Below are 13999 nucleotides of genomic sequence, written 5' to 3'. Positions count from 1 at the left end.
CCAATAATCTGGCTCGGTGTGGCTCGCAAGACCAGCACCAATAAAGACGCGGTATCAAAAGAGAACCTTCACCAAGTATGGGCTAAATTAAAAACTCACCAGACATTGTCTAGACTCAAACGAGAATACTCTCATGTAATGGGCTACAAGCCAACAAAGACAAAACTGTAATTGGACATTGATCTGTCGAGGTCTAAGGATAAATAACTCAACAGCAGCCACAAAAAGAGCGGTATATAAAACACACAAACCTTACTGAGATGTAAGAGAACTGACAACTACAGGCACTAAGTAGTATGTGCTCAGAGAATCAGATCGTATCCATTTTGCTTTGATTCCTCAGGGCTTACCCGTCATTTTTTAAAGACATCTTCTTGGGGGAAAAAAACAGACAATTAGCTTCCTTTTGATTACATCCTTGACAAAAACCCTCCCTTAACACCAAATGGAGCAAACATCATCTCTACAAGCCTGGTTAAACACCAGCAAGATCAATGGGCAAATTTATCAACAAATATTACCATTCGCTGCCTGGCAAGTAATCATTAAGGAATGGCACTGATGCATTATTCATTGGCTAATGTATAATTCAGACTTAACAGCAGATTCTATGCATAAATAAAGCTGTGATACATTTGAACACATTAAATGTTTACTTGCTAAAATAGGAAATGAATGCGCAGCATGAACGCTTCCCCGCTGCTGTCACTCGATTATTTGCTACCATTCCTGCGGATGAAGGGACGTAAGGTGGGTACTGGGATATAGACTCTGACAGCCCACTCATCATAATACAAACACTTAACGGACACAAGACTCCAATGTCTGCTGGGGAAAAGGGACATTTAGGAGTAGCTGATTGCTAAGATCAGAGAGCGTCTCACTTCTTAAGTGATGTGTTTGAAGTGTTTCCACAGATGTAACTTCTGTTGAATAATAGCGCGCAGTTTAACAAATCGGCCATTTTCACTATAACTAGCCCATTTTTATTGATCTTACTGCTTTTCATGGCAAGACCTGTCCTACTCTGCCTCTAATTGGTTGCCCTTCGTGATTGGGTTGGTCAGGTCTAAGCATGAGGAGAGCGAGACTGGTTAGGGTTCGGTTAAGAATATCAAGGAAAGCCAATCAGAAGCAGAGGAGGGCAGGTCTTGCTAAGAAAAGCAGTGGGATCCATAGTAACACCTACCTAACTGGAAAAGTGTAAGGCTACCATACGGTGGAGCAGTGACACTACACGAGCTTGACTAATCCTGGTAGCATGTTACGTCTTACACACAACAACAACAACTGGTGCACTGACAAAATGTTACGGGTAAAAATTGTGTTCTATAATGTCTGTGGCGCATGCTATTTTCATGGCAATTATTTGGTTTACAGGGCATACTGAGCCGAGGAAGTCACATACTGAACTGAACGTCCTGTACCAAACATTTAAAATACACGTACCACTACATCGCTCATGTTTAAGCATCAAAGGGGGATCGCGAGGACGTTCTTGTTCAAGTGTCAGAGCTGGTGTCAGAGGGACAGTCAACAGGGAGGACGAGGAGGCAGCGAGGGCACACAGCCTCCATCTGACGGTGTTCAGAGCAGGCGGCCCTGTGGGGACCGCCATTCCACTTTATGACCATGCACTGAATTAACAAGGCCAGATGTCCCCCCACTTAACATGTGTGAAAGTGCCCTCCGATGGGCTCAGCTGCTTTAAGGATGTACAGACAAAGAGAGGGGGGAAAAGTAGACGGGGCCTATTTTCAATTATCCCAATTTCTCACTCATCGTTGGCTCCTGAGGTTTATGTTAATTAAAGATATCGGTCCTTCCTCTGCGCACAAAACAAATTAGATTGGAATTTTCTATGAACAATCACTTCTCCAGTCCTTCATCACTCTCTATTTCAGTAGTCACCCAGCAGAGGGTACTGCCTCCTTAGCAGTGTTTCATGTGTACAACTATGTCAATCAGTGGCTAATGTATTCTAAATGCGTCACTGGTAAACCACTATCTGCAAGGACAATAGGTCAGGACGTGCCGAGCTGACACGTTCCATTTAGAAATGAACCTCGTCGAAAGAATCAACAAGACCTGAAGAGATTTATCATCACTCCTCAAAACCATGAGGTTGCTTCTGTGTAGGGGGATGGAAATGATTCCTACAATGGTATGGAGGCCATGACTTCTCATTGATTTTCCGCCTGGCTTTATGACAAGGCGGCTCTCGTGTGTCTGTATTGTTGGGGCGATACCTTTTATGTGGCTGATGTACATGCAGTTAAAACAACCAAAAAGCCGGCGGTGTGATTCACAAACGCTTACCTGATCGGCATTTTACAAACTGTTTGTTTTGTAATGGCTCAAACATCACATCTGTTTTCATTCACGTGCCTCATTATAATAACAATTGGGTCATTTCTTTGTGATTGCAATGCAGCACAGTTGAGTCATTCAGACTATTACCCAAATGGATAGGATATCAAGACCTCGGCACACTCACTCATTAGAAAGAGAATTAGAGGCCCGCCAACACTGCATCAATTACAATTTCTCCGATTCTTTACGCATTACATCACACAGTTTAAACAAAAACACACAGACAACCGCTGAGTGTTTTGCTACCAGCCAGAAACTGCCATCATCCTGACACAGGGAGGAAAAAAGGGGGCAGAGACGCAGCGTGGTGCAATCCCAGTGAGGACCATCATGCGAGCAGATTAAATAACGTTTTTCCAATGCCCTGTCAAACATTCAGCCGCCTCTGAGCAGCTAGACAGCCGTTACAGCCTCACTCTATGAAGCATCTCTCTCTCTGTAAGGTCGGAAACAGCCTCTTTGATCCGGATATCGCCCCTCAGATTCCTCAGAGGTGACACTCGCCCGTATGTGAGCTGAATGTTTACTAGCTCTCTCTGTACCTTGTCAGCGGTGAGACTTGTGTTTGTGGAAGGGCGGGTGACTCACACCGCTACTATGCTTCCCCATGGTTTACATGAATCAACAACACAGACTGCGGACTCAGACCCAGATCAAATTGCACATCAGATTTAATTTCCCACAAAACACTGGTATGAAGCACTGCAAATGGGAGATGATGTAAAGTGATAGCGACAGCAGTATGGCAGTGAGCACATAATTAAGATTTAGCCTGCTATGTTCTCATTCGATAGCCGCCTCACCGTGAAACCCTCAGTGCTACTTTTCCACAAAACAAATCCCACACTGCAGAACAACTCGGGCTCGTGCTTACAACTCCATTAAGAGGGGCTGACCACTTCCTCTTTCATTCAGTCCACAAGTGGTGAAACTAAATGGATATCCTAACCCTCTGGGGAAGAGAGGAACATGCCATTTCAAAATGTGTTCAGAAAGACAAGCTACGCAAGTTTTCCCACATGACCGTGTAGAACGAGATGGGGACTGTGATTGCACCCACATAACCAAAATGATTTCTGTCACACTACTGTTTACCATTTTCAGTGCAACTTAGAAAAGGGCTAATCCTCGACTGAATCAGTGACCACTAAACAAAAAAACATTCATGGTCTTAAAAGGAAAAAAGCTTTAGTGGGTGACCAGAAAAAACCAAAACAGGAAAAGCCTCAGTGACTGTTTTTACATGCACACTAGTTTTCCACTACTATACGTGACAGTGCTCAGAATTTGATACAGGTCATGTAAACTGCTATACTGTTTGGCTATCCTGAATTAGGCCAATCCATATGTAGCATTTCCAATTAAGACATGTGGAATTTGCCAAGATTATTTGGGGTTTCGGAGCATAATTCAAACATGTATACAGCCTATTTGGAAAATGCAGTGTGTGACACAAGGCCTCCTGCCTGTTTAAGGTCAGCTCTGTGCGTTGCACACAAACCAACTAGCCAACAGTTTGCAAGGCTGGAGTATAAACGGCCAAAAGGAAAGCGGCAGCACTTTATAATTACAATCATTAATAACTGGTAAATTTGTAGGCGTAAATTCACTTAAGAATTATTTCACATTTAACAATAAAATGCTTTGTAAACAATTAATAAAGCAACTGTTTATAATACTAAATACTTACAAAAAAATCATTTAGATGGCCATTATAAAGTTGCAAATGACGTATATAAAACCTTTACAATTGCATAATAAGCGGTTTATAAATCATTTAATTCCTTGTAAACACTGATAAACAGGAACAAGATATATTCCTTTTCATTAGCTATTTTAACAGCATAGCAATACTACTGTCTTTTACTGACCAAGTGGAAAAACTGGAATATTCTGAGCATGTAAACAGTCAATGTCACCGATATGAGTGGAACGCTCACACCCTGTCTTGTTTACGCTGCCATATTGCAAATAAACTCATTTGTCAAGTGACATCACCTGAAAAATCATCGATAAAAAGGGAAGTGAGGCTTGTTGTCTGTTAAATATTCACACTCCATCTGTTATTGACATCCAAGTCAAAGATTAGATAGAGAGCACCAACACTTCAGCGTTGTGACTCACAGTAACTCTAAGAAAGACAACCATTGTTACCATTTTAACCATAATTGCACCTCGTGACTTATACAATGTACCATCTTCACAGTGCCGTGACTTTTAAAACGCTCAAACATTTTTTTTTCCACAGAGAGAAATGCCCTTTATGTTCCAGCGACCATCCATTATCTGCGGCGCTTGTGCCATACATTAGCCCGCGCGGTGTCGTCCCACTCAAGTGGATTAATCACATCTGAATCATTAAGCTTGAGGTCACTTCTCAGCAAGCAGGAGGGAGCAAAAAAAATGCCACAGGAAGCTGGGCATGATGGAGATTAGCTCCTCACAATTAGCAATGCAACATCTGAGTCCATGTGAGAAACGCAGCAGCGGGGGGAGGATTGCAGGAAGGGATTGTTTTTATATGGCAGAGATTGAAGGCAATCACTGCCTGCCCCCCCCCCTTCTTCTTGATCTGAATCTTGTTCCAGGGCCTGTAGCTCTCTTTGTGCTTATGTGACCACATACCCTGCGGATTCAGCTTCTGACTGGAGTCACATGAAGACTCACTTTATGACTTACTATGACCAATTTTACAGTGATTTAAGTAAACAAGCCCTCCTCCCCCCCTTCTAGTATAACTGGAAAACATTAGATAAGCTGCCTTTCAGACAAATAACTGTAGTCTGCTTTCAAATCCTAAGCTGCCCCCCTCCTCAGCACACACACATCCCACCAGCCAACCCCCCTTGCTCTTTTCAACAACAGGCACAGATCTCCCCCTCCTCACCCCCCCACGGTGAGAGCTGCATGTGCTGGGGCCAGAGTTCATAGCCTCTGGGGTGCTGAAAGGGGGAAGTCAAGTTAATTTGGTGGTCCTTCAACAGTTTGCAACCGGTTCACCCGCTCTCCCACGCGCTGCACCCCCAACCCTTCCTCATTTCAAACCTCTAAACTACTTTCCATTATTACAGTCCAATAATCAATTTATGACAGGAGCGCGGCTGTAAATCCAACAGCCAACCCCCCCTTTCATGTGAAACTTGGGGAAATCCCACCCGTCAAATTTATGTGCCACTGACTCATCAAGACCTGTTTCAACATTTTCTTCCCTGTCAGAATGCAACTTTTTCTTTTCCTCGAAGTTGATTGACTGCTCAACACACACACTTAAAAAGTACTCTTTTTTTTATCTGTCATGTGTTTCCTTGCCATTTGAGCTCTCCTCCTTGTTTACTTCATCATTCTCACTTTAAAACCATTAGCTGCTGTCTGAAGCCCTGTAACAGGCTGGGCCAGGGTCATGGAGGTTGCTTTGAGGGTCCAGAGAGAGAGAGGAGAGAGAGAAGAGCCAAGTTTTACAACAATGCAGCCAACTTTGAGCTCAAAAACATTTGACTGGAGGTCACACACGCTTCCTACACACATTTTAGCCACTTTTAGGTCAAAGTCTAAGTGCCACCAGGATTTAGTCAACACTGCTTGCTCGAAAACATTTTTTTTTTTTTTTAATCTCACACACATTGCTCCCCCTGTCTGCACCCTCCCTCCTCCTCCTCCTCCTCCTCACCACAACCGTCCTGCAATCTTTTTTTGTATTCAACTACTCACCCGCCAGTCTGGTGATTCTTGGAGTCCCAGAGACTGCTGCAAACAAGTTGAAAACGCGATCCTTGCCCGAGATGACCCACCGAACTTAAGCCAGCTGGGTCAAATCCAAGAACCGGGACCAAAGCGCTCGAACGCGGACACTTTTTTTTTTCTCCTTTATCGGTTTTTCTTCCCTTCTTTTTTTAAAACCCTGCACGGACGGGGCTCAGGCAGGCAGGCGAGCACTTGCTTCAACAAAAGACGGTTTCACTTTACTGATGGACTCTTCACGTCCAAGAAATCGCCGAGCAAAAAAAAAAAATTAAAATAAAAAAAGGCACTATATAACGTGAGCTAGTCCGGCTCCCATTCCCCTCCGGCCGCGATGGTAGTGTCCACATGAGAAGTAACGCGGCGCTGATAGTTGTTTCGAGGGGTAGGAAACCAGTGAGTTCGCCGTTTACAGGCTCCGCTTCCTTTTTCCACACACACACGCTCGCTCTCTCTCTCTCTCTCTCTCCTCTCCTCTCTCTCTTTCCTATGCACACACACGCACACACACTCCCCCTATCGCTCCCTCCTCCTCCTCCTCCTCCTCCCTCCTCTTCAGCTGTTCAACAGACGCATCCACATGGCTGACCTAGTCTTTCTTTATCCAGACACTAGTGAAGGAGAATTACCCCGACCACACTCAACACAAAAAAAAAAAAAAAAGGAGAGAGAGAGAGAAAAAAAAATCAGAGCGAAACAAAAACATGGACTGGATTCAAATAATCGCCAGGGACAAAAGGGTGGTGGTGGTGGTGGAGGTGGGGGAGCCAATGTGGCTGTTGATTGATGGCAGCCCCCGTAGGGAAACGCTGCGCGCACAGTGTGTGTTGTGTGCTTGCGAGATGCACGGCAGCCAAAAGTGACCATCATCAAGGATCAATGGGGGAAGAAAAAAATAGAAAAAAAAAAACGCTTATGGGAATGTGAGTGAAAAAAACAGAGCGAGACAATGAAAGCTGGGAGTAATAGTAGAAGTGTTTTGTAAATAATGTCTGCACAATGACAGGACTCCATGCTTAACATTCAGAAAAGGAAGAGCTACACCGGCTGGCTCTTCATTTTCATGACTGAATAAACTGAGCAAACAAACTGACCTTAAAGGACGACACCGTTTTATACTTCTTGTTTGTTTATATGTGGCGGACCCTGCCACCTCTCAAGCTTTAAACAAACAGTGTTCTGGACCTTATTTTCCTCCGAGAACGGCTCGTTTACATATATTAAATATATCTTGACTGTGTGTTTTTATTAATTACTGTTGTGAATATTTAAAAAACTGAGTTTGAATTTTTCTTCTCCAAAACTACATAGCGCCCCTTTAACCACATAAAAAAAAATGATCCTTCCTTAAACGTTATGATTTTGCATGGAGAGAGAGAGAGAAAGCGGCTTGAAGGCTGCTCAGGCTTGTGGAGCTCATTTGCATATTTGGATAATGAATTAATTAGTCACCCCACCCATTAAAAAGGCAGAAACAAGCCGGGATGATAATGTGAATAGTCCATTAGCAATATTTGGGAGGCTGATTTTAATGCATCACATCAAAAAAAAAAAAAGATGTGATGCTGGTTATTTTTTCCCCCCAAGGTCTCAGAACTCATTTTGTGGTTGAATAATGTACACTACGGTTTGTTTTGTGTTTTTTTTCCCCCCTCACACACACATTAGGGGGGCGGGGGGTGCGACAAAAGATGGACCGCATTAAGTTATAAATTAATAGGATGATTTCCATTTTACCGAGCCAGTCGCTTGACACATTTTCATTGTCTTAAACATGATATTGGATCACTGTCAAAATCCAATTAGGAAAAGCAAATAGTTTGCACATTGGGACATTTTTTTTTTTTTTAATGCACTAAAGCCGGGCAGCAGGAGAGACAGGCAGCGAGGATCAATAGCAATTGAGTTGAGGGGTGGTGTGCAGGGGGTCCTTCATTGTGCTACAAGCCATGTTGGTCGTCTTCGTTTCAATAGCAGAGCAGGAGGAGGAGGAGGAGGAGGAGGAGGAGGAAGGTGGGGGGTTTGTGCTGTGTAACAAAGTGCTGGTAAAACCTTCCTCCTGAGGCAACTGTCCTGAGAAGTCGAACCTCCACCGCCCCCTCCACATGGTAACCTAACACCACCGCAGCAGCAACAGCTCCTCCCTTATCACAGTATGTATACATTTCACAAGGTCAATGTTTATGATATTTACACACACACAAACACGCACAGTCTGCCTCCTTTCCTGAGTTACACAAACATTCAGCGGCTGATAAGAAGGCGGAAATGCTTGTCTCTTTGTGTTTAATGTGCAATCACAGCCTAAACATGACCACAATGGCAGTTCGGGCTCCAAAAAATGATTCTACAAGAAGAAACCAGTCGAACGCCAACATCTTCAGCAAGGCTTAAGTTGGAGCGGTGGAGAGGGTGAGTGTGCAGTGAATCCTCTCTTGAAGGCAGAGAAGAGCAAAGCTGGATTGGCTGGCTGGGCAGGCTCCCCTCCCCGGCAGATGAGATCCCATTATCAGGCGGACGAGAACTCCACCTCCAGGATTTCACAGCTCCACTGTTTATCACATGGCTCTGTCAAGTTGGGCACCATTAACCGATAATGAAAGGAGACAACCGGTGCAGTTACAAGCAAAGCACTCCACATTCTACAGGCCTAAGCATGTATCTGGGAAGCTGACTGTGTCTATTCAATTCTGTTCAGCATTCAAACGGCCCATCACAATACCTTCTTCCCTGAGCAACCCCTCCATCTACAGCTACGGTGCCTTCTTCCATCCCGGCAGAACAAAAACCGGTAACTCGGAGCCTGTTTCTGAATTCAGAGGGAATGAAATCTAACAGAGCCGCGCGCTGCTCGAAAGAGAAAAGAGACGATTTTCTGTGACACGCTCTTTTTCCTAAAGATTATTAAAAGGAGAACAATTCCTTGTATGAGCTAAAAGAAAGAACCAGTATGAAGGAAGCAGAAGAAAAAAAAAATGGCACAATAAAGCAACACAAACTATCATTCTGAAATATGTTTTCTTCATCCACATCAAGCATAATTAGTACAAGTGTTACTAAACAAAAAGACTGCAAGACTGCCACTGAATCAAAGGCCAACATGCCCCCTCCTCCCTCCTCCTTCGCTCCCTCCCTCCTCCTCAGTCTGACTACTCCATTTATGGTTTATAGGATTCTGTAGCCACTTACGCTCATTAAAAATGAATACTTAACAAAAGCTGTGGCTGACACACACTGTTTGCTTTAGCCTGATTTTCTCCACACTGGAGAAAAACAAGCCTCTCAGAGGCAGCAAACACCAGACAGAGCAGGCGGGAAAGAGAGAAAGTGCTCGAGTAAGTCAGCCAGTAGCTGAAACAACAGAAAAAAGTGACATGGATGACTGAGCCAAGCCTGTGAGAGACTTGGCAAGCCTCAGAGGCCCTGGCCTCTTAAGCACTCATATCTAGTAACTTCATTTAATACATTCACCAGGGATGAGCAGACGAGTTGAAGGGGAGAAGAAAAAAAAAAAGAGGGATTGGGAGAAGAAAACAGACTTGTAAACCGAGAGGAGGGTTAGGTTGTTGTGGTGGTGGCGGTGGGGGTGTACTTCAGAAGCTTCGACTTTAACACATGACTAAATCTCGACAGTGTAACAAGCTAACTGCCCTGCTGCCAAAACATAATACAGGAGGGGGGGGGTGAAGCGGATGTGCTAGATTGCACCTTGAGACTGTTTTACCATTCTCGGGCAGGTATTATCTACAGGAGCCGCTCTACTCATATTAGCAACTTGAACAGCTTTTCCAGATGGGGCTTTTAAAGCAGCGACTCTCTCTTCGCCACACGTACTAAATCCATAAAGAACAAAGACTCTGTGTGACTGCTGCTTCAAGTTACTGTTCCTCATGCTGACGGCAAGTGCTGATAGCCCCCCCCCCCTCCCCTCTCTCTTCTCTGCTGGCAGGCAAGCAAAAAAAAGCTGACTTCAAATCATTCATTGCCCCTTTTAGCCTTCATGGATTCTTAAGAGAGCACTTTACAAGTTGGGGGAATCCAAAGGGAAAATAGGGTCTTACACGACTAATTAAAACACAGACTTTGCCTTGAGGGGGCTGAGAGAAGGGGAAGCAATAAAACAATCCTCTCCAATCTCCCAACAAAGTGACTCAAGGAAATTGCTCAACTAAATATGGTTAACTGCACGCTTGTGGATTTGAAGAATCACAGTTTTCAAGGAGTATTGCTTATGCTAAAAAGAACAGCACTCGAAAGAGTAAATGTCATTAATGAACAAAGGAAAAAGGGGTTTTAAACCACGGATGTTGCACTTTTTCTCTACACGGGCAAGCAGCCGTCATCAACATGTCCTTTGGAGACAATCCAAACAGACAGCTAGCAATTAGGCTGCTACCTAGCAAGCCTTTATTTGTGATCATTAACAAAGTTGTAAAAATGTGAGGGAAGCCGAGGAATGGTATTTCACTTTAGGCAATCAGCGCAAGGTCTAGCCTCGCATAGCTATCTTGTTTACATAGCTATTCACAGTCACATTTGGCAGCCTCACAACACTCTGAAAACCAAGACACTTGTAGGCTACATATGTCTAATCTCTTTGCCAAGCTACACAAGCTACTCAAGAGAGTGAAACTTGCTTGCAGCAGCCATTTGGTAAAACTATTGCACATTCAAAAAAAAGAAAAAAGATTGTAAGTAAACCTTATTCCAGATGGAGGTAGCTGCCACCTGGCTGACAAATCGATGAAATGCTACCGAGAGGAAGCACAGCAGCTTCTCTTTAGAAAACACAGCAAAGCCTAATTGCTCATTGATATATATACAAAGAGAAACAAACAGCTTTTAATAGAAGCTTTCGCTACGTCTGAGAAGCCGATAGTTTCCGTTAGATGACAGCTTTCTGAAGATGAAGAAAGAAGCCGAGGTAAAAGAGAATCGGGGTGTGAAATGTTTATGAACCAGAGAATAATCAGCCAGCTCTGTATGGCCATAAACTCACAAACATAGGAAGTGAAAACAGCCACAAACAAACCATGTAATACCTTCGATTGCTACTTCACTGAGGCCCTGATTTTCCACATTCTTCAAGCTCTCACATGGACTGTCCGTCTGATTCTCCAGGCAAAAACAGGGCCTCATTCATCTGAATAAAAGAGCAGTTCAGCCTTGCCGTGGCTGCACTGAGAACAGACTCTGAGGAATGAGACTGTATTTCCAAGGAGGGCCACAGAGAGAGAGAGAGAGAGAGAGAGAGAGAGAGAGAGAGAGAGAGAGAGAGAGAGAGAGACAGAGTGCAGGCTGTGGCTAAAAGAGGAAGTTTACATTTCAGGCAAATCCTTTTGTGAACAAAGACACAGCAAGATAAACAAACAGTACATGTGTCTGATGCTCGGCTCTGGAACCGGTTAGGAAAATCCTATTGCAGCAGGGTGAGACTGTGTTTAAACTTGATCGGCAGTCAGCGAAGCGAGTGGGGTCCGTGATCGTGAGAGCAAAACAGAGAGAGACAGAGACAGAGAGAGAGAGTGGCGGTTGGGGTGTGTGATTCCTGTGTGGTTACTGTCTCTGAGCTAATCTGCTCAAATAGCCAGTGACTGCTCCATTTCACACGGAGCACATGGCTGTATCACCTCCACACACTGCCACCCTATGGACGAGGAGGGGAGGTGCAAGGTTTCTGGCTGTTGCTGTGCTAAAAGAGGAGGTGGAGGTGGTGGTGTGTGAAACAAAAAAAGAATTAACTCCCTACGCTCCCATTCATGACATGCGTATTAAGATACTCAATATGGCGCACAAAGCTTTCTCCCTTCAGTACCAACACTCAGAAATTCAGAAATCAATTATTCTCCTCTGGTCACACTTGGCTGCTCTCACTGTGTAAGCTAATGATTCAGCCATCTAGTTTACAGATAGATAGTGATAACTAGAATAAGCGCATCCATTATAGGTCAGAGGTACAAAATTCTTGACTATTTCAAGCTAATTTCTCACATCTCGAATTTGTCCCCCTCACATTCCCTTTTTCTTCCAATTTGGCATGAATAACAGCAGTGAGAAGTAATCTCAAAAGCAAATGTACGGTCGAGCATGTCAGCGCTGGGTGCGGTGAGAAAAGGATGTGTTACTCACAGAGACGCCGCGTAGACCGGGGTGCCGGGGCCGTGTTGTGTGATTAAACTGTTTTTTGGGAGCGAATGGGTAAAAATGTGTCTGTGTGCAGTCGGAGCAGACAGTTTGGAGATCAGCGCTGAGGTCAAGAGGAGCCACTTAGCTGTGCTTTGGCCTTCCAACCCCTACAGCGTTCAGAATCAACTGCTCCACTATGGGAGTAGATAAAAAGCTTGGCAGCGGTTCTTGCAACTAGAGACTACAGCTACATTTGCTAATGTGCGCGGGCTTTATTTATGGCTTTTTAAAGGTACAAAATGGAAATTAATGGGAATAGGTAGGAAGGTGGGAAGCTTGCTCATTAGTTAGAATATATATTAGGTTAGCCTCACTGGTGCGGATCCCCAAAGGCACTAAATTCTAGGGGCTTATTATAAACAAACAAAGCAATAAACAATACGGGATAAAAACATCTCTCAATTACAACTTAACCGTGAAGGTCATTCAAGATTTTTTTTCCCCCTCCAACTATTATCACTATAATTTCACAACAGATTTAAACCAGATGTGATGCTTTCCCTCTTACCACACGTTATTACAACAGCATTGAGACAAGAAAAATAGCTGTCCTTTTGATGTCCCTGGTGAGGAGATAATGTGCCGAAAACTGAGAATAATATGTTCGGTGTCATTGATGATTACATGGCAAGCTTGCTGCTCTTTGTCTTTATTGTTTGGACTTATGAATCAACTGAGCATGGAAGTGTGTTTCTCATTATGCTGCTGCGGCCACACAGAGAATTACTACTCAGAACGTGGTGAGCTGGAAATTCTGCAAATTGCTTGTTTGGATGCACATATTCTGCATAATGCATGAAGCATCTAACATATGATAGATTGTGTGTGTGTACGTGTGTGTGTGTGTGTGTATGTAAAAGATAGCAGCCAAGTGGGAGAGACTGGGGAAAGAGAGATAGAGTAACGCTGTTGATATTCGATATTGAGCAGAGTGGAAACCTAACATGCAGCACACTAACTGTCTCTACAGAAAGACTGAGGGGAACAGACAGAGGAGGTTTGGTGCAGCATTAGCTCCTTCAGTCAGCTCCTGGAACAGGGATGGATGGAGGGAAAGATGGATGGGTCGAGCTCTCTCTGTTCCTGCACACATCAGCAGCAGGAGGGCAGGGATGCGCGGAGGCCACAGCGAGCCAATTACCAAACTCATTAAGTAACCTGCTAGTCGGCTTTGAACTGCAGCCCCCACCACCACCATATCGTGGCTTGATTCTCTGCCGCTGTTGTGGACATTCAGATAGGCGCTGCTCTCACTCTCGCACCTCTTCAAAAAAAAAAAAAAAAAAGGCTGGATAGGGGAGTGGAAATGGCAACATGGTAATCACACTTTCACTGGAATTAAAAGTGCAGTGCAGAATCACAAGTGGAACTGCAATGACAAAGACTGGCATGACGTCTTCAAGCCGCCAAAAACAGCATTGCACTGGGTAGACCTGGGCAGAGGTAATGCACTCGTGAAATATAGGCACAAACACAGGGGTGGGTTAGCATGAGTTAGTAGTTATCTATAATATTCAAGCACTTTTCAAACCTTGAAAACACCACAATAAAATTCAAGCGTTTTCAAGGATTTTCAGTACTCTTATGAACCCTAACAGTTAATGCTGCACCTGACGATTATTTTCATAAGCAATTAAACTGCTGATTATTGTCAGACTGTATTAAAACAATGTTTTACTCTCTTCATTTACTCTCATAAATG

General features: G+C 44.0%; 1 protein-coding gene across 2 annotated transcripts in view; it reads right to left on the bottom strand.

The window, feature by feature from the left end:
• The window catches only part of rerea (arginine-glutamic acid dipeptide (RE) repeats a), a 135316-nt gene that overhangs the window by 90271 nt on the left and 31046 nt on the right, over positions 1–13999 (bottom strand). The window lies entirely within an intron of this gene.

The sequence above is a fragment of the Pagrus pagrus genome (genome assembly GCF_965226575.1).
Source record: "Pagrus pagrus genome assembly, chromosome: 11".
NCBI classification, from domain to species: Eukaryota; Metazoa; Chordata; class Actinopteri; order Spariformes; family Sparidae; genus Pagrus; species Pagrus pagrus.
This window is presented reverse-complemented; position numbering and strand designations above follow the sequence as displayed.